The sequence below is a fragment of the Rana temporaria genome, chromosome 5, assembly GCF_905171775.1.
Source record: "Rana temporaria chromosome 5, aRanTem1.1, whole genome shotgun sequence".
In the NCBI taxonomy this organism is placed as follows: domain Eukaryota; kingdom Metazoa; phylum Chordata; class Amphibia; order Anura; family Ranidae; genus Rana; species Rana temporaria.
Window position 1 is genome coordinate 411,056,503 of NC_053493.1, and position 27,050 is coordinate 411,083,552.

The window sequence follows — 27,050 nt, forward strand, 5'->3', positions numbered from 1 at the left end:
CTAAGATACGACGGCGTAGGAAGACTTGCGCCGCTCGTATCTTAGCAACATTTAAGCATATCTCAGTTTGAGCATACGCTTAAATGTAGGACGGCGCGGATTCAGAGTTACGACGGCGTATCTACTGATACGCCGGCGTAACTATACCTGAATCTGGCTATATGACCAAAAGTATGTGAACACCCCTCTAAATCTGAGAGAAGGTGTTTCCAGGGAAGGGTGCTGAAGCTACAGCATACATTTTATGGCTCATTCACGTTGGCATCTGAGTTTTATGCTGTGCCCATTATTTCCCACCATCCCTGTTCTGAATTCCCAGGTCTGTACACCTGTAACCATTATGAGGGTTACCACCATCCCTTCACTGAGCTCCTGGGTCTGTACATCTGTTATGCCCATTATAAGGGGTCCCTAACAATCCGGCACTGAGCTCCCACATCTGCACGTCTTCTGTGCCCATTATGAGGGGTCCCTAGCATTCCGGCGCTGTGGTCCCATATCTGCATACCTTCTGTGCCCATTATGAGGGGTCCCTAGAATTCCGGCGCTGAGCTCCCATATCTGCATGCCTTCTGTGCCCATTATGAGGGGTTCCTAGCATTCCGGCGCTGAGCTCCCATATCTGCACGCCTTCTGTGCCCATTATAAGGGGTTCCTAGCATTCCGGCGCTGAGCTCCCAGTTCTGTATGCCTTCTGTGCCCATTATGAGGGGTTCCTAGCATTCTGGCGCTGAGCTCCCATATCTGCACGCCTTCTGTGCCCATTATGAGGGGTTCTTAGCATTCCGGCGTTGAGCTCCCATATCGGCATACCTTCTGTGCCCATTATGAGCCTCTTTGCAGCTGCACAGGTTCTGGCAGAGGAGTTCTGTCCTCTCAGGTGCTGATTTTGTGAGACAAGGTAGGGGGCAGGAACAAGGTTGTCACAGCTGCAAGAGAGGTGCAAGGGCCACATGAAATGGCTTAGAGGGCGGATTCGGCCCGCGGGCCTTGTATTTGACACCTGTGGTGTAGAACGTGCTCATTTTTGGAGGTGTTCTCGACATCCCTTTCCTGGGGTTCTGGGTCTGCATTGCTGCTATGTCCATTATGAGGGGTTCCCACCATCCCTGCACTGAGTTCCTGGGTTTGTACACCTGCTGTGGCAATTTTGAAGGGTTCCCTCCATCCCAACTCTGAGCTCCTAGGTCTGCACACCTTTGCCCATTATACGAGGGGTTCTCCACATCCCTTCCCGAGTTCTTGGGCCTGCATACCTTCTATGCACATTGAGGGGTTCCCACCATCCCAGTGCTTAAATCCTAGGTTTGTAAACATGCTGTGCCCATTTTGAGGTTTCCCCACCATTTCTGCATTTGAGTTCCTTGGTCCGTATATCTGCCATGCCTATTATGGAGGGTTTCTCCAATCTCCTGGGTCTGTACACCTGCTGCGCCCATCATGGTGCTCACTTGCTATGCCTTGTTGGACATTATATTTGTTTTTGAGAATGTAACTGGAAAAAGCTGAGAGAACACACAAGGGTGGGAGAGAACCACCAAAATTCCATGGTGGGCAGGAGCAGAGTCGGGAATTATGATGAGGAGATCTCCCTATTGAATCATCCATAGACCTGTAAGAAATCAATGGCCCACCAGGCTCCACCTATAATGAAGATATTACTATTATTTTCGCTGGATCGGGTGACTCGCTCCACCTCTTATTTTATTTATTTATTAAAATGCTTATTTGGAGCGCAGTCATTACCCGAAGGCCTCGATGCGCTCAATAATGAAGATATTATTATTATTGTGGCTGATTCTGGTGACTTGGTCCACCAGGCTCCACCCATAATGAAGATATTCTTATTTTGGCTGGATCGGGTGACTTGGTCCACCAGGCTCCATCTATAATGAAGATCTTCTTATTTTAGCTGGATCGGGTGATTTGGGCCATCAGGCTCCTCCTATAATGAAGAATATTATTATTTTGGTTGGATCGGGTGACTTGGCCCACCAGGCTCCACTTATTGGCTGGATCGGGTGTCTTGGCCCACCAGGCTCCACCTACAATGAAGGTCTTCTTATTTTGGCTGGATCGGGTGATTTGGGCCATCAGGCTCCTCCTATAATGAAGAATATTATTATTTTGGTTGGATTGGGTGACTTGGCCCACCAGGCTCCACCTATTGTCTGGATCGGGTGACTCGATCCACCGGGCTCCACCTATAATGAAGATATTCTTATTTTTCCTGGATCGGGTGACTTGGCCCATCAGGCTCCTCCTATAATGAAGATATTATTATTATTTTGGTTGAATTGGGTGACTTGGCCCACCAGGCTCCACTTATTGGCTGGATCGGGTGACTTGGCCCACCAGGCGCCACCTATAATGAAGATATTATTATTTTGGTTGAATTGGGTGACTTGGCCCACCAGGCTCCACCTATTGTCTGGATCGGGTTATTTGGCCCACCAGCCTCCACCTATTGTCTGGATCGGGTGACTTGGCCCACCAGGCTCCACCTATAATGAAGATATTATTATTTTGGTTGGATTGGGTTACTTGGCCCACCAGCCTCCACCTATTGTCTGGATCGGGTGACTCGGTCCACCAGACTCCACCTATAACAAAGATATATTATTTTGCCTGGATCGGGTGACTTGGTCCACCAGGCTCCATCTATAATGAAGATATTCTTATTTTGGCTGTATCTGGTGATTTGGGCCATCAGGCTCCTCCTATAATGAAGATATTATTTTGGTTGGATCGGGTGACTTGGCCCACCAGGCTCCACTTATTGGCTGGATCGGGGGACTTGGCCCACCAGGCTCCACCTACAATGAAGATATTATTTTGGTTGAATTGGGTGACTTGGCCCACCAGGCTCCACCTATTGTCTGGATCGGGTGACTCAGTCCACCAGGCTCCACCTAATAATGAAGATATTCTTATTTTGCCTGGATCGGGTGACTTGGCCCACCAGGCTCCACCTATAATGACGATATTATTATTTTGGTTGGATTGGGTGACTTGGCCCACCAGCCTCCACCTATTGTCTGGATCGGGTGACTCGGTCCACCTATAATGAAGATATTATTATTTTGCCTGGATCAGGGGACTTGGCCCACCGGGCTCCACCTATAACGAAGAGTATTATTATTTTGGTTGGATCGGGTGATTTGGCTTCACCTATAACGAAGATATTATTATTATTTTTGCCAGATCTTGTGACTTGGCCCACCAGGCTCCACTTATTGGCTGGATCGGGTGACTTGGCCCAACCGGCTCCACCTATAATGACGATATTATTATTTTGGCTGGATCGGGTGACTTGCTCCACCTAATAATGAAGATATTATTTTGGTTGGATTGACCCTTCCGGTGTGAACGGGCCCTCAGCCTTGGATCGGTACCCGTTCCATCTGCCGTGACACAAGCTTGCACCCGATTGGGTATAAATCTGTCTGTCTGTGGCAAGGTCATCTGGAGGGTTTATTGTCACATTGCGTCCAGTTTTCATATCTCTCCTCTATGAAGAATGTGCTTCAGGGCTCTTGTCTCTACACTCCAGCTCTCTGTTAATTGTGTTGCTTCGCCCCGTTCCCATTCAATCGTCATTGTGGAGTGTTTTTTTTTTTTTTTTTCTTTTTTTTTTCACATGGTGAGCCTGTGCAGCAGAGGTGGGAGGGAGGGGAAGAGAGCGCGGCCTCCCTGTCTTGTCCCCGGTGTGGACCCTCCCACCCTAGGCTCCCTGGGCCAATCGGAAGGCGGCGTGTCAGCTGCAGCTTCAACACAAACAGGGCTCTCCTGTATCGATCAGAACACACACAGCACCATCACAGGCACATTGGGCCAGCCAGCAGGACCCCCCCCCTTTGGAGTTTATCTCCTGCTGGCCTCCCAAAGACGCCGAAAACGCACTCATGTCAAGGTCACACCGTTAAATCGGCAACGCTGCTCGTCGCCAACGTCCGTTCGCTAATTTTGCTCTCTTCTGGGATTGTATTAGGTAAGGTCGCATTTCCATTTTTTTTTTTTTTTTTTTTTTTTTTTTTTATTAGGATGATTTAATTTTTTTATTTTATTTTTTTGTAAATTTACGCTTTATAAATCCTGAATTTTATAATAATGAGCAGATGTTCTCCGTGAGTCAACCTGTCACCCCCCCATCACTTTTATTGTTCTTCCATGCCTCTGCCCTCCAGACGTAGCTACAGGCTTCCCCGTCCGTCCGTCCGTGGTCACCAATTGGTTAATTTCCTTTTAGGAAGTCTCATTGTGACGCTCGGCACGGGAGATGTAATAACCGCGTGTGTTCATCGCCTATTAACCATTTAAGAGATTCCTGCCGGGTTAATGAGTATTCATTCCGTATTTGCCAAGCTTTAGATTAAAGGAAGAGAAAATTCATGAAAGAATTTATTTACGTGCGTATATCTTTTTTTAAAACGAAAAGCGTAATATATATTTTTTTTATTTTTTTTTATATTTATATATATTTTTATATTTTTTTTTATATATATTTATATATTTTTTTTATATACATTTATATATTTTTTTTATATACATTTATATATTTTTTTTATATATATTTATATATTTTTTTTATATATATTTATATATTTTTTTTATATATATTTATATATTTTTTTTATATATATTTATATATTTTTTTTATATATTTTTTTATATTTATATTTTTTTATATATTTATATTTTTATATATATAAAAATATTTATGCTAAAAATAGAAATGCAAGAATCCGCAACAGGCAGTGCATGCTGGGACATGTAGTTCCTCCTATGGTAAGAATACTCCGGATTAAAAATGGGTATAAAAGAATAATGATCAGCGCAGCTTTCTGAATCTAAATAAAGAAATCACTTCAGCTAATGGTGACAAATAAACAAAGTGCACAACATCAAAATTCCGTATATACTCGAGTATAAACGAGTTTTTCAGCACTTTTTTTTTTTTTTTGTGCTGAAAATGCCCCCCCCCCCCCTCGGCTTATACTCGAGTCACCTTTTTTGCGTCTGATCTCCCAAAATTTGGGGACCCGGTACCGGCCGTAGGACCCCTGGACCCCCAAAACTTGGCACACATGTAGCCCACTCTTCCTCTACAAGTGTTGGCAGGGGCGGACTGACAACTCATGGGGGGCCCCCGGGCAATGGGAGATTATGGGGGGCCCCCGGGCAATGGGAGATTATGGGGGCCCCCCGGGGCAATGGGAGATTATGGGGGCCCCCAGGCAATAGATTATGGGGACACACAGTATATATAAACATACACACAGTATACATGCACACACTGAAAAGGTATTGAAGAGGTGGGGAAGCTATAATCTTGGGATTTTTACATACTGTCCCTGGTTTTACTGAGGCTGGCAACCCTGATGGGGCCCTCTAGTGGCATGGGGCCCTCGGGCAGCGCCCGAGTTCCCAAATGGTCAGTCCGCCCCTGGTCGGGGGACCTACGGTTGGGGAGCACCGATTATTTTTTTTTTTTTTTTATAATAAATATATATATATATATATATATATATATATATATATATATATATATATATATATATATATATATATATATATATATATATATATATATATATATATATAATTTGTTCAAAGCCAGGCACCCCTTCCATAGACTCCTCTGTTAACCAGTCATTTCTCTGGTGAATTTGGGGACCCGGAACTTGGCACACATGTAGCCCCATTACTCCTCTACAAATGTGCAAGGTTTGTTGTCTGGGGGACCTACGGCTGGGGAGCACTTATTTCCCCCCCCCCCCCCCAAAGCCAGGCACCCCTTCTATAGACTCCCGTGTTAAACATCAGTCTAGGCATGGGCACAGTGAGGCATGCAGATGGACACCCTAGGCTTATTCTCAAGTCCATACATTTTACCATTTTTTTGTGGTAAAATTGGGTGCCTCAGCTTAAATTCGGGTCAGCTTATACGCGAGTATATACGGTAATGTGAACAACTAATTTGTCGTGCTTTGCAAAAAAGTCCTTCCAAATAATGTGCCAAAACTGTATATCAAAAAATTCTTCCGTGTTCAATCCTTGTGATTTCTTGTAAACGTAAAGGGGTTGTAAAGGATAGCAGTTTTTCGACGGATATTCCGACCGCGTGTATGCTCCATCGGACTATTTCTGTCGGAATTTCCGACAAACTTGGAGAGCAGGTTCTCATTTTTCCGGAAAATCCATTTGTCTGTATGGAATTCCGACGGGGAAAAAGCACGCATGCTCGGAAACAATTTGACGCATTCTCGGATGCATTGAACTTATTTTTCTCGCCTCGTTGTCGTGTTGTACGTCACCACATTCTTAACGCTCGAAAGTTCAGAGAACTTTTGTGTGACCGTGTGTATGCAAGCCAAGCTTGAGTGGAATTCCATCGGAAAAAAACATCCAACTTTTTTCCGTCGGGAATTCCGTTCGTGTGTACGGGGCATTATCGATCTCCTTCGGGTCAGGGCAATTCTCCTCAAGGAGAATTGGATTCCTAATCGTGCTGAATCCAGTTGAGGGGCTTTCCAATGGTGATGGCGTCTTTCAAGCTCACAATCGCATAGTGGTTTTGAGGTTTCCAATATTTTATATAAGGATAAAGAAAAAACCTCCCATAGCGTAAGAACGTATAAACAAACAGGATTTATAAAAGGCCAAATGGGCTCTTACATTAAAAGCATACAAGTGCAAGAAGAGCGTTTTGTAGGTAGCGTTTCGACGCCTCTTGCATCACTTCCGGTTCGTTTGATATATCCGAACACTCCCTACGCGTTGTGTCACAACACATGACTTCATCAGGGGGCAATACTCGGGATTGCCAGCATTTAACCACTTCCGGACCGCCGCATGTACATGCGGCGGTTCCCGTGGCTTCAGGAGTGATCCGGGACGAGGGCGCGGCTATTCGTTTCTAGCTGCCCCCTCGCGATCGGTCCCCGGAGCTGAAGAACGGGGAGAGCCGTATGTAAACACGGCTTCCCCGTGCTTCACTGTGGCGGCTGCATCGATCGAGTGATCCCTTTTATAGGGAGACTCGATCGATGACGTCACACCTACAGCCACACCCCCCTACAGTTGTAAACACACACTAGGTGAACCCTAACTCCTACAGCGCCCCCTGTGGTTAACTCCCAAACTGCAGCTGTCATTTTCACAATAAACAATGCAATTTAAGTGCATTTTTTGCTGTGAAAATGACAATGGTCCCAAAAATGTGTCAAAATTGTCCGAAGTGTCCGCCATAATGTTGCAGTCACAAAAAAAATCGCTGATCGCCGCCAATAGTAGTTAAAAAAAAATAATTAAAAAAAATGCAATAAAACTATCCCCTATTTTGTAAACGCTATAAATTTTGCGCAAACCAATCGATAAACACTTATTGCGATTTTTTTTTTTTTTTTTTTTTACCAAAAATAGGTAGAAGAATACGTATCGGCCTAAACTGAGGATAACATTTTTTTTATATATATTTTTGGGGGATATTTATTATAGTAAAAAATATAGCATTTTTTTCAAAATTGTCGCTCTATTTTTGTTTATAGCGCAAAAAATAAAAACCGCAGAGGTGATCAAATACCACCAAAAGAAAGCTCTATTTGTGGGGAAAAAAGGACGCCAATTTTGTTTGGGAGCCACGTCGCACGACCGCGCAATTGTCTGTTAAAGCGACGCAGTGCCGAATCGCAAAACCTGGCCTGGGCATTTAGCTGCCTAAAGGTCCAGGTCTTAAAGGAGTTCTCTGACCTAAAACTTTTAACCCCCGCTGTGCCCGGGCTGTAAAAATATAGAAAATAAACTGTCACTTACCTGCCTACGATCCCCCGTTGTTCCGATATCGCCGTCCCGTTCTCCGGTCCCGGGCCCCTTCCGCTTCCTGTGTGTCGGTGACTCATAGTGCGCTCAGCCTATCAGCGGCCTCAGCAATGTCCCGTCGCGGCCTGTAGAGAGGGGGAAAAAAATGGGGAGTCGAGTTGCTGATTTGTTTTTTTTAAGGTGCATGCTTGGGCTGCTATCCTAGGACAACCGTGCAATGGTAAGTTGTTCCTTTGTGGGTCAGACAGCTTCGCGGATTGCACTTTTGAAATAAGTCAACAGTGGCAGCTTTAGAGCTTGTTTACACCAGATGCAGTGCGAATGCATGTTAGATTGTAAGCTCCTTGAGGGTAGGGACCGATGTGAATGTACAATGTATATGTAAAGCGCCGCGTAAACTGATGGCGCTATATAAGAACCTTTTTAATAATAATATGTAAAAAAAATTTTTTAGTAAATATGCACCATCAATGTAGTACAATTAATGTTGACTCCACCTACACTGGGAGAATGAGACCATGATATGGTTATTGGTTTTATCCTAATTTTAATGAAATTTGTACAAATAAATACATTTAGGTAGATTCAGGTAGGGGCGCGCAAATCTAGGTCGGCGTAGCCTAGCGTGTTTACACTACTCCGCCTTAAAGCGGGGGTTCACCCTATCAACGAAAAAAAAAATTTTTTTCTTTTACCATAAAATCAGGCATTGTAGCGCGAGCTACAGTATGCCTGTCCCGAATTTTTTACCCCCGTACTCACCTTGTACGCGTAGATCGAAGATACCGGGGAATGGGCGTGCCTATGGAGACGGAGGATGATTGACAGCCGGCTCTGGCGCGTCACGCTTCTCCGGAAATAGCCGAAATAGGCTTGGCTCTTCACGACGCGTGCGCATAGCCTGTGCGCAGGCGCCGTGAAGAGCCGAGACCTACTCCGGCTGTCTTCGGGGGAGAGTGACGTGCCAGGGCCGGCCGTCAATCATCCTCCCTCTCCATAGGCACGCCCATTCCCCGCGGGAGCCGAAATCTACGATGTCCGATTACAAGGTGAGTCCGGGGTTAAAAAAATCGGGACAGGCATACTGTAGCTCGCGCTACAATGCCTGTCTCGATGGTAAAATCGTGTCGGGGGGGGTGAACTACCGCTTTAAGTAGGAGAGGCAAGTACATGATTCACAAAGTACTTGCCTCCTTACTTAGGGCGGCGTAGTGTAAATGCGGCGGGCGTAAGGGCGCCTAATTCAAATGTGTTGGGGGGCGTGTTTAATGGTAATGAGTCTTGACCTTACGTTTTTTGACGTTTTTTTGTCACTGCGCATGCGCTGGGCGACTACATTTCCCAGTGTGCATTGCGGTTACGTACGCCGCACGGGCCTATTGCTTTCGACGTGGACGTAAACAACGTAAATCCCGATTCGCGGACGACTTGCGCAAATGACGTTAAAAATTCGAACCTTGCGGCGGGAACCGCGGCCATACTTTAACATTGTTATTCCACCTAATAGGTGGAATAACTTTAGGCCTCCTTTGGCCTTACGGAAACGGCGTAAATCAACTGCGGCGGCCGGCGTACGTTCGTGAATCGGCGTACAAACTCATTTACATATTCTACGCCGACCGCAATGGAAGCGCCATCTGAAAAATTGCAATCTAAGATAGGACGACGCAAGCCGTCGTATCTTAGATATGTTTAAGCGTATCTCTGTTTGAGAATACGCTTAAACATACGTCGGCGTAGATTCTGAGTTAGGCCGTCTTATCTACTGATAAGTTGGCCTAACTCTTACTGAATCTACCTAATTGATTTTGGGTACAGTGTTGCATGACTGCGCAATTGTTATTGAAAGCGTGAGAGACGGAAAAAAAAATCCTAGTTTATGCCTTTTTAGTACATTGCAGTGTTTTGTGAGTAGCTCTAGCAGTTTTACTAATTGCCTGGGGTTGTTGGTTAAAGGAGCATGAACATTGGCTGGCGTCTTTCCAATACGAAGGATTAGAAAAGCCAACGATTATGAAGATCACACACTCGCTGCTATCACTTGATCTGCTTTAGCATCCCATAGAGTTTAAAAATCTGCTTTAGCCCAGAGCCGTTTCACGTGCCGACCACACGCTTTCTCCCACTGCCCTGAAAACGCACGCGCTCAGGAGCTGTACTATGGTTACTATTTTGGATTTGTTGCCGTCGGTCTTATGGCCTGAACACCATGGAGAATTTGAGGGACGCGGACTTCTCAATGGAGTGAATTGGTGGCAGTCGCATTCTTCCAAGGGAGACCTCTCGTGATTGGGGTGTATTTTTCATTCCTAAAGTTTAAGGTTTATTAACCACTTGCTTACTGGGCACTTAAACCCCCCCCCTCCCCCCCCCCCCCCCTCCTCCTGCCCAGACCAATTTTCAGCTTTTAGCTGATGCCGCGTACACGCGACCGTTTTTCATGACGAGAAAAATGCAATTTTTTTAAATTGGTCGTTTTTAAAACGATTGTGTGTGGGCTCCAGAGCATTTTCCTCGTTGAGAAAAATGGGCATTAAAAATGTTGAAAATGTTTTTTTCTCGTCGTGATAAACAGTCGTGTGTAGGCTTTAACAGCGGGGGGAACGCGCATGCTCAGAAGCAAGTTATGAGACAGGAAATCGGCATAATCAGCTCAAAAGGTGTCGCCATTCGAATGGAACTTCCCCTTTATAGTGCCGTTGTACGCCACGACGGTTTGCTCGAGGTGTATATATATTTTTTTTCACAATTGTGTGTATGCAAGGCCGGCTTAAGAGGAATCGCGTCGAGGAAAAACTTATTTTTTTTTCCATGACCTGAAAAACAGTCGTGTATGAATGACAATTGCACGGTCATACAACGCTGTACCCAAATAACATTTTTATCTTTTTTTTTTACCCACAAATGGGTGGTATTTGATCACCTCTACGTTTTTTCTTTATTTTTTTTGTTTGGTTAAAAAAATTAAAGACCGATTTAAAAAAAAAAAAAATACAAAACCTGTTTATTTTGTTATAAAATTTTGCAAACAGGTAATTTTGCCCTTCATTGATGTATGCTGATGTATGCTGATGATGCTGCACTGATGGGCACCGATGGCCTGTACTTGTGGGTACTTATAGGCAGCACTGAGAGGTGGTACTTGTAGGCGGCACTGAGAGGTGGTACTTGTAGGCGGCACTGAGAGGTGGTACTTGTAGGCGGCACTGAGAGGTGGTACTTGTAGGCGGCACTGAGAGGTGGTACTTGTAGGCGGCACTGAGAGGTGGTACTTGTAGGCGGCACTGAGAGGTGGTACTTGTAGGCGGCACTGAGAGGTGGTACTTGTAGGCGGCACTGAGAGGTGGTACTTGTAGGCGGCACTGAGAGGTGGTACTTGTAGGCGGCACTGAGAGGTGGTACTTGTAGGCGGCACTGAGAGGTGGTACTTGTAGGCGGCACTGAGAGGTGGTACTTGTAGGCGGCACTGAGAGTCGGTACTTGTAGGCGGCACTGAGAGTCGGTACTTATAGGCGGTACTGATGGGTGGCACTGAAGAGCACTGAGAGGTGACAGTGATGGAAAATGATCATCACTGGTAGGTGACACTGATCGGCAGCACTGCTAGGTGGCACTCGTGGGCATTGGTGGGTGGCACTCGTGGGCATTGATGGGTGGCACTTTTTTGCACTGCTGGGCACGGATGAGGCAGATTTGCCTCCTCCTCTTCGAACCGATGTCCCTTGCACAAGAGCCGGCAAAGGGCTTTTTTTTTTTTTCTCTCTCGCGCTGTTGGCGCGAGGAGAAAAAGAAGCGTGCGAAGGAGCGGTCGTCCGGCAATTCAGGTCCGCGCTGTAGCCGTCATTCGGCTATAATGCGGACGCCAAGTGGTTAACCTATTGTATTTATTTGACAGCTGGAGAATGATTCGAGTTTATAACCCTGGGGACACAAAATTTTAGCATGACTGCAAGACAAACACTTTGGAGAAGGGGGATGGTGGGGTAGTGATCAGTGTTGGAGAAGGGGGATGGTGGGGTAGTGATCAGTGTTGGAGAAGGGGGATGGTGGGGTAGTGATCAGTGTTGGAGAAGGGGGATGGTGGGGTAGTGATCAGTGTTGGAGAAGGGGGATGGTGGGGTAGTGATCAGTGTTGGAGAAGGGGGATGGTGGGGGTAGTGATCAGTGTTGGAGAAGGGGGATGGTGGGGTAGTGATCAGTGTTGGAGAAGGGGGATGGTGGGGTAGTGATCAGTGTTGGAGAAGGGGGATGGTGGGGTAGTGATCAGTGTTGGAGAAGGGGGATGGTGGGGTAGTGATCAGTGTTGGAGAAGGGGGATGGTGGGGTAGTGATCAGTGTTGGAGAAGGGGGATGGTGGGGTAGTGATCAGTGTTGGAGAAGGGGGATGGTGGGGTAGTGATCAGTGTTGGAGAAGGGGGATGGTGGGGTAGTGATCAGTGTTGGAGAAGGGGGATGGTGGGGTAGTGATCAGTGTTGGAGAAGGGGGATGGTGGGGTAGTGATCAGTGTTGGAGAACTGGAGATTCTTGCAGGTGCAACGGACCTCATCTTCTTCTTTTTTTATTTATTTTTTTTCCCTTTTTTTTTTTTCTGGGGTCTTTTCCAGAATGTATTTTCATAATTCTTCCTTCTAATAAGGTTATATCCTCCCCACACTATATCAATTTTGGTGAGAGGGCAACCGGCGCTGTTGTTCGTTATTATCCACTCAATGGATTTTGCAGTTTAAGAGGTGGAAGGTCCTCTTTAATGTGTTTTTTTAATTTTTTTTTCCTTGTTTATGCAGTTTACAGATAAGCATCTTCTTCTTCTTTTTTTTATTTTTTTTTTTTTGTCCTTTTCTTTCTTTTATTTATTTTTTGTGCAGAAAAACATTTTTAGAATATTTTTCCCTTTTTAGCTTGATTCATGCTCTAGAAGTGTGTGGGCGCAGCCTGTCCCTGGCTTGGCTGCTGCTGTATTGGGTTTATCGCACTCCAGGGGCTGGTGGAGCTGACTGACCATTTTGGATTCTAGCATTAGAATGTCTTTTTTAGATGTGGTTAGGTATACAGTATTGCAGATAGCGGCCTGGCCACTTTATGTATTGTACTGACTGGGGGCATTTGGTGGTTTTGGATCGCAAGTAGGGTTGTCCCCGATGCCACTTTTTTAGGATCGAGTACAAGTACTGGTACTTTTTTTTTTTTTTTTTTTCATGTACCCACCGATACTTTTTTTCTTAATGCCATGTGACAGTTTGACTGATGGATGGCACTGATATGGCGCTGGCGGGTGGCACTGACAGATGGCACTGACAGGTGGCTGGCACGGATAGGCGGCAGTTATGGGCGCTGGCACTGATAGGCGACAGTTATGGGCACTGATGGGCGGCAGTTATGGGCGCTGGCACTGATGGGTGTGTCAGAACATTTGCAATGGTTCTGACAGGTGGCACTGACAGGTGGCTGGCACTGATAGGCGACAGTTATGGGCACTGATAGGCAGCAGTTATGGGCACTTATGGACGCTGATAGGTGGCTGGCACTGTTGGATGTCAATAATAGGCTGCACTTATGGGCACTGACAGGTGACTGGCACTGTTAGATGGCACTGATAGGCAGCACTGATAGGTGGCTGGCACTTGTGGGCAGGCACTGAAATGCAGCAATAAATGACATGAGGAAAGTATTTTGAAATGCCCCGACCACGACACCATCTGCCTGGAGTTTGCATGTTCTCCCTGTGCCTGCGTGGGTTTCCTCCGGGTACTCCGGTTTCCTCCCACACTCCAAAGACATGCTGGTAGGTAAATTGGATCTTGTCCAAATTGGCCCAGTATATATATGTATATCTGTGTGTATGACTGTGTGTCCCAAGCGTGTCACGATCCTACGGGGTAAAATGACCGCACAAGCCAATCAGACTCTGGCTGGAAAAAGCGCCCAGAGGCGATTCAGTTCGCATGAGTTGCGCTATACAAGTCATTCATTCATTCATTCATTCATGCTGCAGCGCCCATCTTGGCACACCCTGCACTAGGCATAAGTAAGTATCAACAGACATCTTGTTAACACTCAGCCCAAACTATATGGGCTGGGTGTAACAAGATGTCAGTTGCTGGCTTACTGTGGCCAAGTGCAGGGTGTGCCAAGATGGGCGTCGGGATGTCCAAGCTGATGGCACCCGATCCGCCCAATATGCCTACTGACGCTGCCTGCCCACTGAGTCCGCTCCCCGCCGACCAAGTATTGGGTCAGGCATCGGGAGCATTTGTGCGAGTACAAGTGAAAAAAAAAATCCAATGGGGCGCACACACACGGTCGGAATATCCGATGAAAAAAATCCGTGTGACTTTTTTCATCGGAAATTCCGATCGTGTGTACAAGGCATTACAGACCACTTGGACCCACACGTAAGCCAAGATCATGGCTTACCTGGAGGTGCAAGAAATATCCCCTAAACCTCCACGGTTCAGGAGATATTTCCAAAAGACATGCACCAATGTCTATGGCACATGCGCCGTAGACGTCGGTGTGCACTGTCCTTTATTTTGGATGAAATACTGTTGTTATATATATATATATATGGATTTCCCATCGCCTGCAGCCTCCTTGCAGGTATTTCCTGTCTACATGCACTCCAGCGATGGCTGGCATTTCTAAGGTCTGGTTTCCTAACGATGGCCACTACGGACCACGCCTGTGTAATGTGTTGCAATGGCGGCTTGTGGTCTCCATCAGAAGTCCGTGTGACAATGCCAGAGCACAATTGGAAGACTAATGCCGTGCAAAAGTCTGCCGTGAGCCGGTCGGAAGCCCGACGGACAAAAAGAGAACAGAGGGCCAGATTCTCAGCAGAGTTACGACGGTGTATCTCTGTTTCTGAGCCCGGGTATCTATGCGAGTGATTCCTAGAATCATTTTCGCATAGATACGGCCAAGATCCGACAGGTGTAAGTCACTTACACTGTCGGATCTTAAATGTAATTCGCCGCCGGCCGCTAGGTGGCGTTTACGTTCAGGTCTCATTTGTTTATGCAAATGAGCCTGATACGCCGATTCCCGAACGGATTCGCGTCGCGTAGCCGTCGTTTGCGTAAGGTTACCCCTGCTATATGAGGGGTAACCTTACGCCAGTCCACCGTATGCCATGTTAAGTATGGCGTCGGGTCCACGTCGTCTTCCCGTCGGGTACGTCGTTTTCCTAAGTCGTTCTTGAATACGACTTTACGTCAATGACGCACACGTCGGCGTCATTGACGTTTTCCGTCGAGAACTGGAGCATGCGCACTGGGCTATTTTAAGCCCGGCGCATGCGTAGTTCAATCGGCACGGGGGCGCGCTTAATTTAAATACAAGCCTCCCCCTTTGAATTACGCAGGGATACGCCGGGCATTTTACACTACGCCGCCGCAAACTACGGAACAAGTGCTTGAGGAATACGGCACTTGCTCCAGTAAGTTGCGGCGGCGTAGTGTAAATGGCTTACGCTACGCCCGCCGCAAAAGTACGAGAATCTGGCCCAGAATCTCTATTTAAGGTCCGTCGGACTTCCGACCAAAAAAAGTCCGATGGAGGCTACACACGGTCTGACTTTTTTCTCGGAAAGACCAGCTGTGTGTAGGAGGCATAAGGCTTGGCGTTGTCACCCTACAACAGAAAGTGCCTGAATTTTTTTTTTTTTTCTGTGAAAGCTGCAGATTAAAATAAGTTATTCAACTTTTTTTTTTTTTTTTTATATTAAGTCGGCAAGGGCAGACACAACTGGAGAATTCAGGCGCCGCGGCATGCGATGTTCCAAAATCCCCTTTGGGCAGTGTGGACATCTCTGTGATGTTCAATATGGAAGGTGGATTGATCAATATCTTCTTGTTACACGATGCTAAATGTAGACTTGTTGTGGTATGTTCTCTCTTCCGACACTGTGCTGAAAACGATCGCTCCCATTTGCTCTAGGGTCATAATAAAATACGTCCGTTGTCTCGGTGTGGAACGGAATAAAGGTTTTACACAAGTCGCTCATCGCCTAGGGATGCCGCCACTCCTTTGACCAGCAGAGCTGAAGGCTTCCGAATTCCCATGTGCTTCTTTTGATAAGTCTTGGTTAAAGCGGAACTCCAGCAAAAGATACAATATAAAAATGAATAGCTCATTCATAAATTTTAAATAAAACCATCAATTCACCTTTCATCTAAATATTCTAACTGTAGTACTTCTTGTCTGCCACTAAATGTCCTAAGTCAGATGGCCAGCATGGTTTAAAATCTACCTGTGTATAGCCCTACTGCGCTACATCCTCTACTAGTGCTGGAAAGGATGGCCCAGATTCACTAAGCACTTACGCCGACGTATAACAAGTTACGCCGACGTATGTGCAAATGTGCGCTGTCGTATCTGTGCGCCAGACCCACAAACGGATATGCGCCTAAAACCAGGCTACACCGCGCCGACGTAGCTTGCTTACACCGGCGTAGGGTGGGCGCACATTTAGGCTGGGCGCATGGTGCCGCGCCCATAGATTAGCCATTCAAACATCCAAATGAGGCGATTCACAAACCTGCGTGCGCCCGACGCAGGCGCGCGTAAGTTGTACGTCCGGCGTAAAGTCATTCCCCATAAAGGAGGTGCAACCCAGCAGCAGACATGCAAAGGTCTGCACCAGGGAACACAGGCCGGCATATTTTACATTGGACGTGTGTCTGGCTGGGCGTAGGTTACGTTCACGCCGTACGCAGTGATCGGCGTAGTTTAGGCAGGGGGATGCGTCCATGGCGCATGCGCAGTTTGTGATCCGTATCTGTCTGGCATTTGGCCCATCATTTGCATGGGTCACGCCCACTTCCACCTACGCAGTGCTCCCACGCTGGCGCAGCGTTGGGGGCACTGGTTTGCTGAATGCATTGCTTGCCTCTCTGCGCTGCGTTGGCGTAGCGTACATTGGTTACTCTACGGCGGCGTAATGTGCGCCCACACTGAATCTGGGCCGATGTGTGTAAGGGGGGGGTCTATTCTTCCGATATGGGGAATATGCCCTTCAATCACATTATACCGGAAAGGGAGACAGAGGCTTATCCAAAAACTGACTGTCCAAGTGACTTATGCTTCGTTACACACGTGCGGGATTTCCGACGGGAAAAGTTCCCATTGGAAATTCAGAGGGGAAAGCCGAGAACCTGCTCGGTCAGTCTTTCCCCTACACACGGCGGGTTTTCCAGACCGCTTTGGCCGGGAATCCCGGCCGTGTGTATGCTCCATCACAGTTTTTCCCATAGGAAAACTGCCAAAAAACGCCGGTGGAAAAGTCCGCCGGGAAAAAAGAGAACTGGCCTACACACGGCCGGGATTCCCGGCCAAAAGCTCTCCTCACAGTTTTCCCGTCGAGGAAAAAGGATCGTGTGTACGAGGCATAACCCTCAACCAAGTATCCATCAATTGCATGACCGTTCTGCACTGATAAGCCAATATATACGTGCTCTTTAACCACTTAAGACCCGGACCTTTTATGCAGGTAAAGGACCCGGCCAGTTTTTGCGATTGGGCACTGCGTCGTTTTAACTGACAATTGCGCGGTCATGCGATGTGGCTCTCAAACAAAATTTGCGTCCTTTTTTTCCCAAAAATAGAGCTTTCTTTTGGTGGTATTTGATCACCTCTGCGGTTTTTATTTTTTGCGCTCTAAACAAAAAAAAAGCGACAATTTAGAAAAAAAATGCATTATTTTTTACTTTTTGCTATAATAAATATCCCCCAAAAAGATTAAAAAAAATTTTTTTCCCCTCAGTTTAGGCCGATACGTATTGTTCTACCTATTTTTGGTAAAAAGTGGGAAAAGGGCTCCTTGCATTTGGAGGGGGGGGGGGGGGGGTTTCAGTGGGAAGAATGTCCCTTTTACATTGGTGATCAGTGGGAAGAATGTCCCTTACATTGGTGATCAGTGGGAAGAATGTCCCTTACATTGGTGATCAGTGAGAAGAATGTTCCTTACATTGGTGATCAGTGAGAAGAATGCTCCTTACATTGGTGATCAGTGAGAAGAATGTTCCTTACATTGGTGATCAGTGGGAAGAATGTCCCTTACATTGGTGATCAGTGGGAAGAATGCTCCTTACATTGGTGATCAGTGGGAAGAATGTCCCTTACATTGGTGATCAGTGGGAAGAATGCCCCTTACATTGGTGATCAGTGAGAAGAATGGTCCTTACATTGGTGATCAGTGAGAAGAATGTTCCTTACATTGGTGATCAGTGGGAAGAATGTCCCTTACATTGGTGATCAGTGGGAAGAATGTTCCTTACATTGGTGATCAGTGGGAAGAATGTCCCTTACATTGGTGATCAGTGAGAAGAATGCTCCTTACATTGGTGATCAGTGGGAAGAATGCTCCTTACATTGGTGATCAGTGGGAAGAATGCTCCTTACATTGGTGATCAGTGAGAAGAATGCTCCTTACATTGGTGATCAGTGGGAAGAATGCTCCTTACATTGGTGATCAGTGGGAAGAATGCCCCTTACATTGGTGATCAGTGAGAAGAATGTCCCTTACATTGGTGATCAGTGGGAAGAATGCTCCTTACATTGGTGATCAGTGGGAAGAATGTCCCTTACATTGGTGATCAGTGGGAAGAATGTTCCTTACATTTGTGATCAGTGGGAAGAATGTCCCTTACATTTGTGATCAGTGGGAAGAATGTCCCTTACATTGGTGATCAGTGGGAAGAATGTTCCTTACATTTGTGATCAGTGGGAAGAATGTCCCTTACATTGGTGATCAGTGAGAAGAATGTCCCTTACATTGGTGATCAGTGGGAAGAATGTCCCTTACATTGGTGATCAGTGGGAAGAATGCCCCTTACATTGGTGATCAGTGAGAAGAATGGTCCTTACATTGGTGATCAGTGAGAAGAATGTTCCTTACATTGGTGATCAGTGGGAAGAATGTCCCTTACATTGGTGATCAGTGGGAAGAATGTTCCTTACATTGGTGATCAGTGGGAAGAATGTCCCTTACATTGGTGATCAGTGAGAAGAATGCTCCTTACATTGGTGATCAGTGGGAAGAATGCTCCTTACATTGGTGATCAGTGAGAAGAATGTCCCTTACATTGGTGATCAGTGGAAGAATGCTCCTTACATTGGTGATCAGTGAGAAGAATGTCCCTTACATTGGTGATCAGTGGGAAGAATGCTCCTGACATTGGTGATCAGTGGGAAGAATGTCCCTTACATTGGTGATCAGTGGGAAGAATGCTCCTTACATTGGTGATCAGTGGGAAGAATGCCCCTTACATTGGTGATCAGTGAGAAGAATGTCCCTTACATTGGTGATCAGTGGGAAGAATGCTCCTTACATTGGTGATCAGTGGGAAGAATGTCCCTTACATTGGTGATCAGTGGGAAGAATGCCCCTTACATTGGTGATCAGTGAGAAGAATGGTCCTTACATTGGTGATCAGTGAGAAGAATGGTCCTTACATTGGTGATCAGTGAGAAGAATGTTCCTTACATTGGTGATCAGTGGGAAGAATGTCCCTTACATTGGTGATCAGTGGGAAGAATGTTCCTTACATTGGTGATCAGTGGGAAGAATGTCCCTTACATTGGTGATCAGTGAGAAGAATGCTCCTTACATTGGTGATCAGTGGGAAGAATGCTCCTTACATTGGTGATCAGTGGGAAGAATGCCCCTTACATTGGTGATCAGTGAGAAGAATGTCCCTTACATTGGTGATCAGTGGGAAGAATGCTCCTTACATTGGTGATCAGTGAGAAGAATGTTCCTTACATTGGTGATCAGTGGGAAGAATGTTCCTTACATTGGTGATCAGTGGGAAGAATGCTCCTTACATTGGTGATCAGTGGGAAGAATGTCCCTTACATTGGTGATCAGTGGGAAGAATGCCCCTTACATTGGTGATCAGTGAGAAGAATGGTCCTTACATTGGTGATCAGTGAGAAGAATGTTCCTTACATCGGTGATCAGTGAGAAGAATGTCCCTTACATTGGTGGTCAGTGAGAAGAATGTTCCTTACATTGGTGATCAGTGAGAAGAATGTCCCTTACATTGGTGATCAGTGGGAAGAATGTCCCTTACATTGGTGATCAGTGGGAAGAATGTTCCTTACATTGGTGATCAGTGGGAAGAATGTCCCTTACATTGGTGATCAGTGGGAAGAATGCTCCTTACATTGGTGATCAGTGGGAAGAATGTTCCTTACATTGGTGATCAGTGGGAAGAATGCTCCTTACATTGGTGATCAGTGGGAAGAATGCCCCTTACATTGGTGATCAGTGAGAAGAATGTCCCTTACATTGGTGATCAGTGAGAAGAATGTCCCTTACATTGGTGATCAGTGAGAAGAATGTCCCTTACATTGGTGATCAGTGAGAAGAATGCCCCTTACATTGGTGATCAGTGGGAAGAATGCCCCTTACATTGGTGATCAGTGAGAAGAATGTTCCTTACATTGGTGGTGATTTTGCTAAGAAAATGATCTCAGAACTGTGCGTCTCTTAAAGTGGACCTTTCCTCCAGACACGTAATCCTAGTGGTGCCTTCATTATCTGCGAACACTGATTGTCGGCTCCTGGGCTCTCTTTTCGGGAATTGCTGATAGCACAGGACACTATCTACCATAAGCAGTTGTACTCCATTGACAGTAGAGCAGTTTGATCCTCATTTGTATTTGCCAACATAGTGCCATAAATGGAAGCTTTATCGCTGACATCATAAGTCTCCACAAAATCAAATTACAAAATTACAATATAAAACTATAAATTTGAGTTGAGCTCCAGAGCAGTCCAGATTGTGTCATCTATTGGAGAGCAGCAGCCCTGACTGTAGAAGGGACATCCGTATGGGTGAAAAAAAAATATATATATATATATATATATATATATATATATATATATATATATATATATAATATATATATTTTTTTTGTATTTGCTCCTACCATACACGCTCTGTATGCCTACAGATAAACGGCATTGCTGTATTTTTAAGGGCTATTCCAACTTTCTTCTTGAAAGTGAAAATGCACTTTTACTGAAAGAAAAATGCTCTTCAGGTGTATACACTGCAATTAGGGTTGTCCCGATACCACTTTTTTTTTAGGACCGAGTATAAGTACCGATACTTTTTTTTTCAAGTACTCGCCGATACCGAATACCGATACTTTTTTTTTAAATGTCCCCCCACATATGCAGCCATGTCCCCCCCACATATGCAGCCATGTCCCCCCCACATATGCAGCCATGTCCCCCCCACATATGCAGCCATGTCCCCCCCACATATGCAGCCATGTCCCCCCCACATATGCAGCCATGTCCCCCCCACATATGCAGCCATGTCCCCCCCACATATGCAGCCATGTCCCCCCCACATATGCAGCCATGTCCCCCCCACATATGCAGCCATGTCCCCCCCACATTTGCAGCCATGTCCCCCCTATATGCAGCCATGTCCCCCCTATATGCAGCCATGTCCCCCCATACCTAGATGCTGCCGCCGCATGGGTTAAACAGCGTGCGGGGAACATCACAGCTTTCATTTGAATAGCTGTAGTATTCCCCGCTGCGCCGCGTATAGACACTCCCCCTTGCTCGGGATTGGACAGATCCCGAGCAAGGGGGAGTGTCTATACGCGGCGCAGCGGGAAATACTACAGCTATTCAAATGAAAGCTGTGATGTTCCCCGCACGCTGTTTAACCCATGCGGTGGCGTTGTTGCGGTATGCGACGGGGTCGGCGGCGGCATTAGTTGCGGGGGGTGGGTGGGTGGTGCAAGTATTCTATTTAGGTTTCGGGGGTATTTGCGGGAGTACAAGTACTCCCGCAAATACTCGGTATCGGTCACGATACCGGTATCGGGACAACCCTAACTGCAATGATAATTAAGGTACAAAGCTCTTGTATGAAACAAGTACTAAATCCGCTACTATGTGATGTACAAACCGCCATAAAGTGAACAAAAAACGTCCTTTATCTCCCCTTCCTGATCCCCCCCCCCCCCTTCATTTGTCTCTCACGTGCTCCCCCTCTTAGACACTGCAGTTCCCAGTGGGCAGGACTAGGCGTGGCCAGGTAATGATCTAGTTAGTCAGGTTGAAAAAAGACACAAGTTCAACCACAAAAAAAAATAAACAAAATTAAAAAAAAATACAATCCCATACACCCAACTCCATACCCACAGTTGATCCAGAGGAAGGCAAAAAACCCCAGCAGGGCATGATCCAATTTGCTACAGCAGGGGAAAAAATTCCTTCCTGATACCCAGAGAGGCAATCGGATTTACCCTGGATCAACTTTACCTATAAATGAAGGCAAGCTACAGGCTTGTGAATCAGCAGTGATGATGTTAATAGCCACGCCCCCTGAAAGATCATCTCATTCCACTGTAGTGTAAGTGGGCACAGCTTACATGAGGGCGACAACTCTGCTTTGTACTCAGGAGCAGTGCAGCACAGTTGCCACCCCATCACTGAAAGCTGAATTAGGTGGACCTCTGTGGCAGGATCAATCGGTATTTGTGGGACTAAGAGGGAAAATAAATGCAGGTGCATGCAGAAGTGCTACAGCTCCGTGTTCAACATTTTTTTTTTTAATGTATGTTTTAACCACATCCGGACCGCCCGCCGTCGTTATACAGCGGTACTTTGAAAAGGGAATACCGTTGTTAAGGCAGCAACTAGCTACCATAACCCCGGTATTGTCTTCTTCAGCAGGCGGTCTGCTTTCAGATAAAAAAAAAAAAGTGGTCTCTGCAGCGGATTCGCTGTGAGATCACTTTTATTGGCGGCGGGAGAGGGCCGCTGCCGCTTACCGGAGCCATTGGTAGTGGCGGAGGCGATCGGGTCCTCTTCCTGGCTGGGTATGGAGACGAGTAAGGGGAAGATGGCCCCCCACCCGCTTCCCATATCATTGCAGGGCGGAAGCGACGTCAAAACGTCACTTCCGCCCGTAGCGCTTAGAGACATTTTTTTATTTATTTTTTTCAAATGACATTGACATTTTTTTTTTTATTATTGCACGTATTTTTATATTACAAGGGAGGTTTACATTCCTTGTAATTGGAATAAAAGTGACACATTTCCCTCTGATCTGAACGATTGTACCGGATTGCATTGGTTCAGGAAGAAGTCTGCGGTGATCCGGCCTCACGTTTCCTGGTTTATTTTCCACGTGGATGAGGCCTCATCCCCCATATAAGACTCGCGCTTAATGTGCGCTCGCCCGGCCTTTCCCCGGGACTCCTATTTACATGTACTTACAGCTAGTAATTAAATCGGCCGTGCTAAGCAGCTTTTAGCGAGAAATTTTGCCCGATTAATGAGCTGAGGAGATTAACAATTGTTTTACATTTTTGTGCCATGGTAATCTACAGTGCCTTGCAAAAGTATTCACCCCCCCTTGGCATTTTTCGTGTTTTGTTGCCTCACCACCTGGAATTAACTTGGATTGTGTTAGGATTTGCATCGTTTAATTTACAGAAAAAGTCAACGTGCATAACTATTCACCCCCCTGAAGTCAATACTTTGTAAATCCACCTTTTGTGGCTATCGCAGCTCCAAGTCGCTTTGGATAAGTCTCTGAGCTTGTCACATCTTTAGCACTGTGGGATAGCGGAGTGCTGTACATAGCTTGGTGCGACGGAGTCAGCAGGGTGCTGTACATGGCTTGGTGCGACGGAGTCAGCAGGGTGCTGTACATAGCTTGGTGGGAGGGACAGCAGGGGGCTGTACATAGCTTGGTGCGACGGAGTCAGCAGGGGGCTGTACATAGCTTGGTGCGACGGAGTCAGCAGGGTGCTGTACATAGCTTGGTGGGAGGGACAGCAGGGGGCTGTACATGGCTTGGTGGGAGGGGACAGCAGGGGGCTGTACATGGCTTGGTGGGAGGGACAGCAGGGGGCTGTGCATAGCTTGGTGCGACGGAGTCAGCAGGGTGCTGTACATAGCTTGGTGGGAGGGGCCGGCAGGAGTGCTGTACATAGCTTGGTGGGAGGGGACGGCAGGGGGCTGTACGTAGCTTGGTGGGAGGGGCCGGCAGGAGTGCTGTACATAGCTTGGTGGGAGGGGACGGCAGGGGGCTGTACGTAGCTTGGTGGGAGGGGCCGGCAGGGTGCTGTACATAGCTTGGTGCGACGGAGTCGGCAGGTTGCTGTACATAGCTTGGTGCGACGGAGTCGGCAGGTTGCTGTACATAGCTTGGTGCGACGGAGTCGGCAGGGTGCTGTACGTAGCTTGGTGGGAGGGGCCGGCAGGGTGCTGTACATAGCTTGGTGGGAGGGGCCGGCAGGGTGCTGTACATAGCTTGGTGGGAGGGGCCGGCAGGGTGCTGTACATAGCTTGGTGGGAGGGGCTGGCAGGGGGCTGTACATAGCTTGGTGGGAGGGGACGGCAGGGTGCTGTACATAGCTTGGTGGGAGGGGCCGGCAGGGTGCTGTACATATCTTGGTGGGGAGGGGATAACGGAGTGCTGTACATAGCTTGGTGCGACGGAGTCAGCAGGCTGCTGTACATAGCTTGGTGGGAGGGGGCGGCAGGATGCCGTACATATCTTGGTGGGGAGGGGATAGTGGAGTGCTGTACATAGCTTGGTGGGACGGAGTCAGCAGGGTGCTGTACATAGCTTGGTGGGAGGGGGCGGCGGGGTGCTATACATAGCTTGGTGGGAGGGGGCGGCGGGGTGCTGTACATAGCTTGGTTGGGGGGCGGTACATAGCTTGGTGGAAAGGACCGGCAGGGTTGCTGTACATAGCTTGGTGGGAGGGGACGGCAGGGTGCTGTACATAGCTTGGTGGAAAGGACCGGCAGGGTTGCTGTACATAGCTTGGTGGGAGGGGACGGCAGGGTGCTGTACATAGCTTGGTTGGGGGGCGGTACATGGCTTGGTGGGAGGGACAGCAGGGGGCTGTACATGGCTTGGTGGGAGGGGACGGCAGGGGGCTGTACATAGCTTGGTGGGAGGGACAGCAGGGTGCTGTACATAGCTTGGTGGGAGGGGACGGCAGGGTGCTGTACATAGCTTGGTGGGAGGGGACGGCAGGGGGCTGTACATAGCTTGGTGGGAGGGGACGGCAGGGGGCTGTACATAGCTTGGTGGGAGGGGACGGCAGGGGGCTGTACATAGCTTGGTGGGAGGGGACGGCAGGGGGCTGTACATAGCTTGGTGGGAGGGAACAGCAGGGTGCTGTACATAGCTTGGTTGGGGGGGGCGGTACATAGTATGATGGGAGGGGACAGCAGGGGGCTGTACCTAGTATGATGGGAGGGGACAGCAGGGGGCTGTACCTAGTATGATGGGAGGGGACGGCAGGGTTGTTTGCAGTGTGCAGTAAAATCAGAGGAACCCATTTCAGTCGGTGAGGGTAGTTGGTACAACTGGGCAAGACCTGAAGAGAAGGCTGGAGGTCAGATTTAAGGAAATCACTACTGAGAGATGGTAGCCATCTTTGATAATGGCTTTCTGAAAATGCTAGCTCTCTGGCTTCAGATCCAATTCACCGGCTCTGGCTAAGCATGCAGCCAGTGAAGACCGAGCTCCTGATCTGCAGACTTATGTATCAGAGGGTGAGAAAGAACTGAAGACAGAAGATCAACAGAACAGCCAGGCATCCTGTATATCCAGAAGAAGTCATTCTTTTTAAATGCTGCATTCATAGAAAATAGTCTTGCAGCACTGGGGTCTTGGGCTCCGTTTCTAAAAGGGACAGCGCATGCATTCAGAGTTTATATAAGGGAAATCTGAAGGTTTTAAGCTGGATAAAGACAGATGGCCAGTTTGCTGATTTTAGTAGTTTTGCTTTCTGAAAAAACCCAAAAATATGCAATTCTGGCTGCTGAGTCATTCGGAGCCAAGGTATCTTTCTAGAAGTTCTTCACGTGATCCCGGCGTCTTTGAAGACGGAGAATGAAGTAAGACGGAGTTGTGAAATCCTGGCAGAGGACAATGAGCCGGGACTTGTCTTCTGTCCTGTGTGTGTCACAATGCAGCAGACAGAAGAGAACTTAAAGGGGAACTCTGGCCAAATGTAGACAATAAGGTCCAGCCCTGTTTTCATTAACCACTTCCATACCGGGGGCACTTATACACCTTCCCGCCCAGACCTTTGAATGACAATTGTGCGGTCATGCTACACTGTACCCAAACTAAATTTTTATAATTTTGTTCCCACAAATAGAGCTTTCTTTTGGCGGTATTTTATCACCTCCTGGGATTTGTATTTTCTGAAAAATAAATAAATACAATTACTGAAAATTTAGAACAAAATACGTTTTTTTAGTTCAGTTATAAAACATTGTAAATAAGTACGTTTTCTCCTTCACTGATGGGCACTGATGGTACTGCACTGATAAGGCGACACTGATGAGGTGGCACTGATGTAGTGGCGCGGATAGGCGGCACGGATAGGGGACACGGATGGGCAAGGATAGGTGGCATGGATGGGCACTGATGGGCTGCACGGATGGGCATAGATGGGCACTGATAGGTGGCACTAATGTATGTGTTGTCCTAATGGGTGCCAAACGATGCCTGCCAATCAGTGATGCCCATTGTGAGCACTGATTGGCATCCATTGTGGGCACTGATTGGCATCCATTATTTGTACATTTTCATCCCTGGTGGTCTAGAGTTGGCATACCTGTGGTGGGCATCCCTGGTGGTCCAGTGTGGGCATCCTCGGGGGGGCTGTGCTGATAATCGTTCAGCACAAACCCCCCCCTGTCAGAGGAGCAGCCGATCGCCCCGGGGGCGCGTAGCGGCTCAATATCCTGAGGACGTCATATGACGTCCACTCAAGATATTGAAACCACTTTGCCGACGTCTTTTTGCATAAGGCGGGCGGCAAGTGGTTAAACCACGCAATACTTTTCTTCTTTTTTTTTTTTAGTCTTTAAATACTACCAGTATAGCTGCCTGGAATCTCCTTCTATTCTCTTTCCACTTTCCTAATCTGTTTGTGGTCAACAAATCCCTGCACTGTGCCATTCTGACTTTCAGGCGCTGGGGGACGGAGGGTGGTCTGTTTAGGAAGCTTGCAGGAGAAGGGAGACCTCGGAAGTGATCTGATGTCCTTGGCAAGGCCAGTAAGCAGACGGATGACACGGGCAGCTGCATCAGTGACTACTGCTGTGAGGCTTGTCGTTAACGCATGCAAAATTGCATGCCTTCCCATCCGGTATAGAAACCTGCTGCTGTTTAGCAGATGCACTGGGGTGCTATTGATCCTTAACCACTTGACAACC

At 47.2% G+C, this 27,050-nt stretch overlaps 1 protein-coding gene across 2 annotated transcripts in view; it reads left to right on the forward strand.

Annotated features, from left to right (window-relative positions):
* The window catches only part of SLC45A4 (solute carrier family 45 member 4), a 213,221-nt gene that overhangs the window by 75,762 nt on the left and 110,409 nt on the right, over positions 1-27,050 (forward strand). Inside the window, exon 1 of one of the 2 annotated variants that reach the window (XM_040355041.1) lies at positions 3,688-3,991. The exons of the other annotated variant lie outside the window; for it this stretch is intronic. The gene's annotated coding sequence lies outside the window, so the exon portion shown is untranslated. Of the gene's footprint in view, positions 1-3,687; positions 3,992-27,050 lie in introns of those variants that run through there. 2 annotated transcript variants of the gene reach the window in all.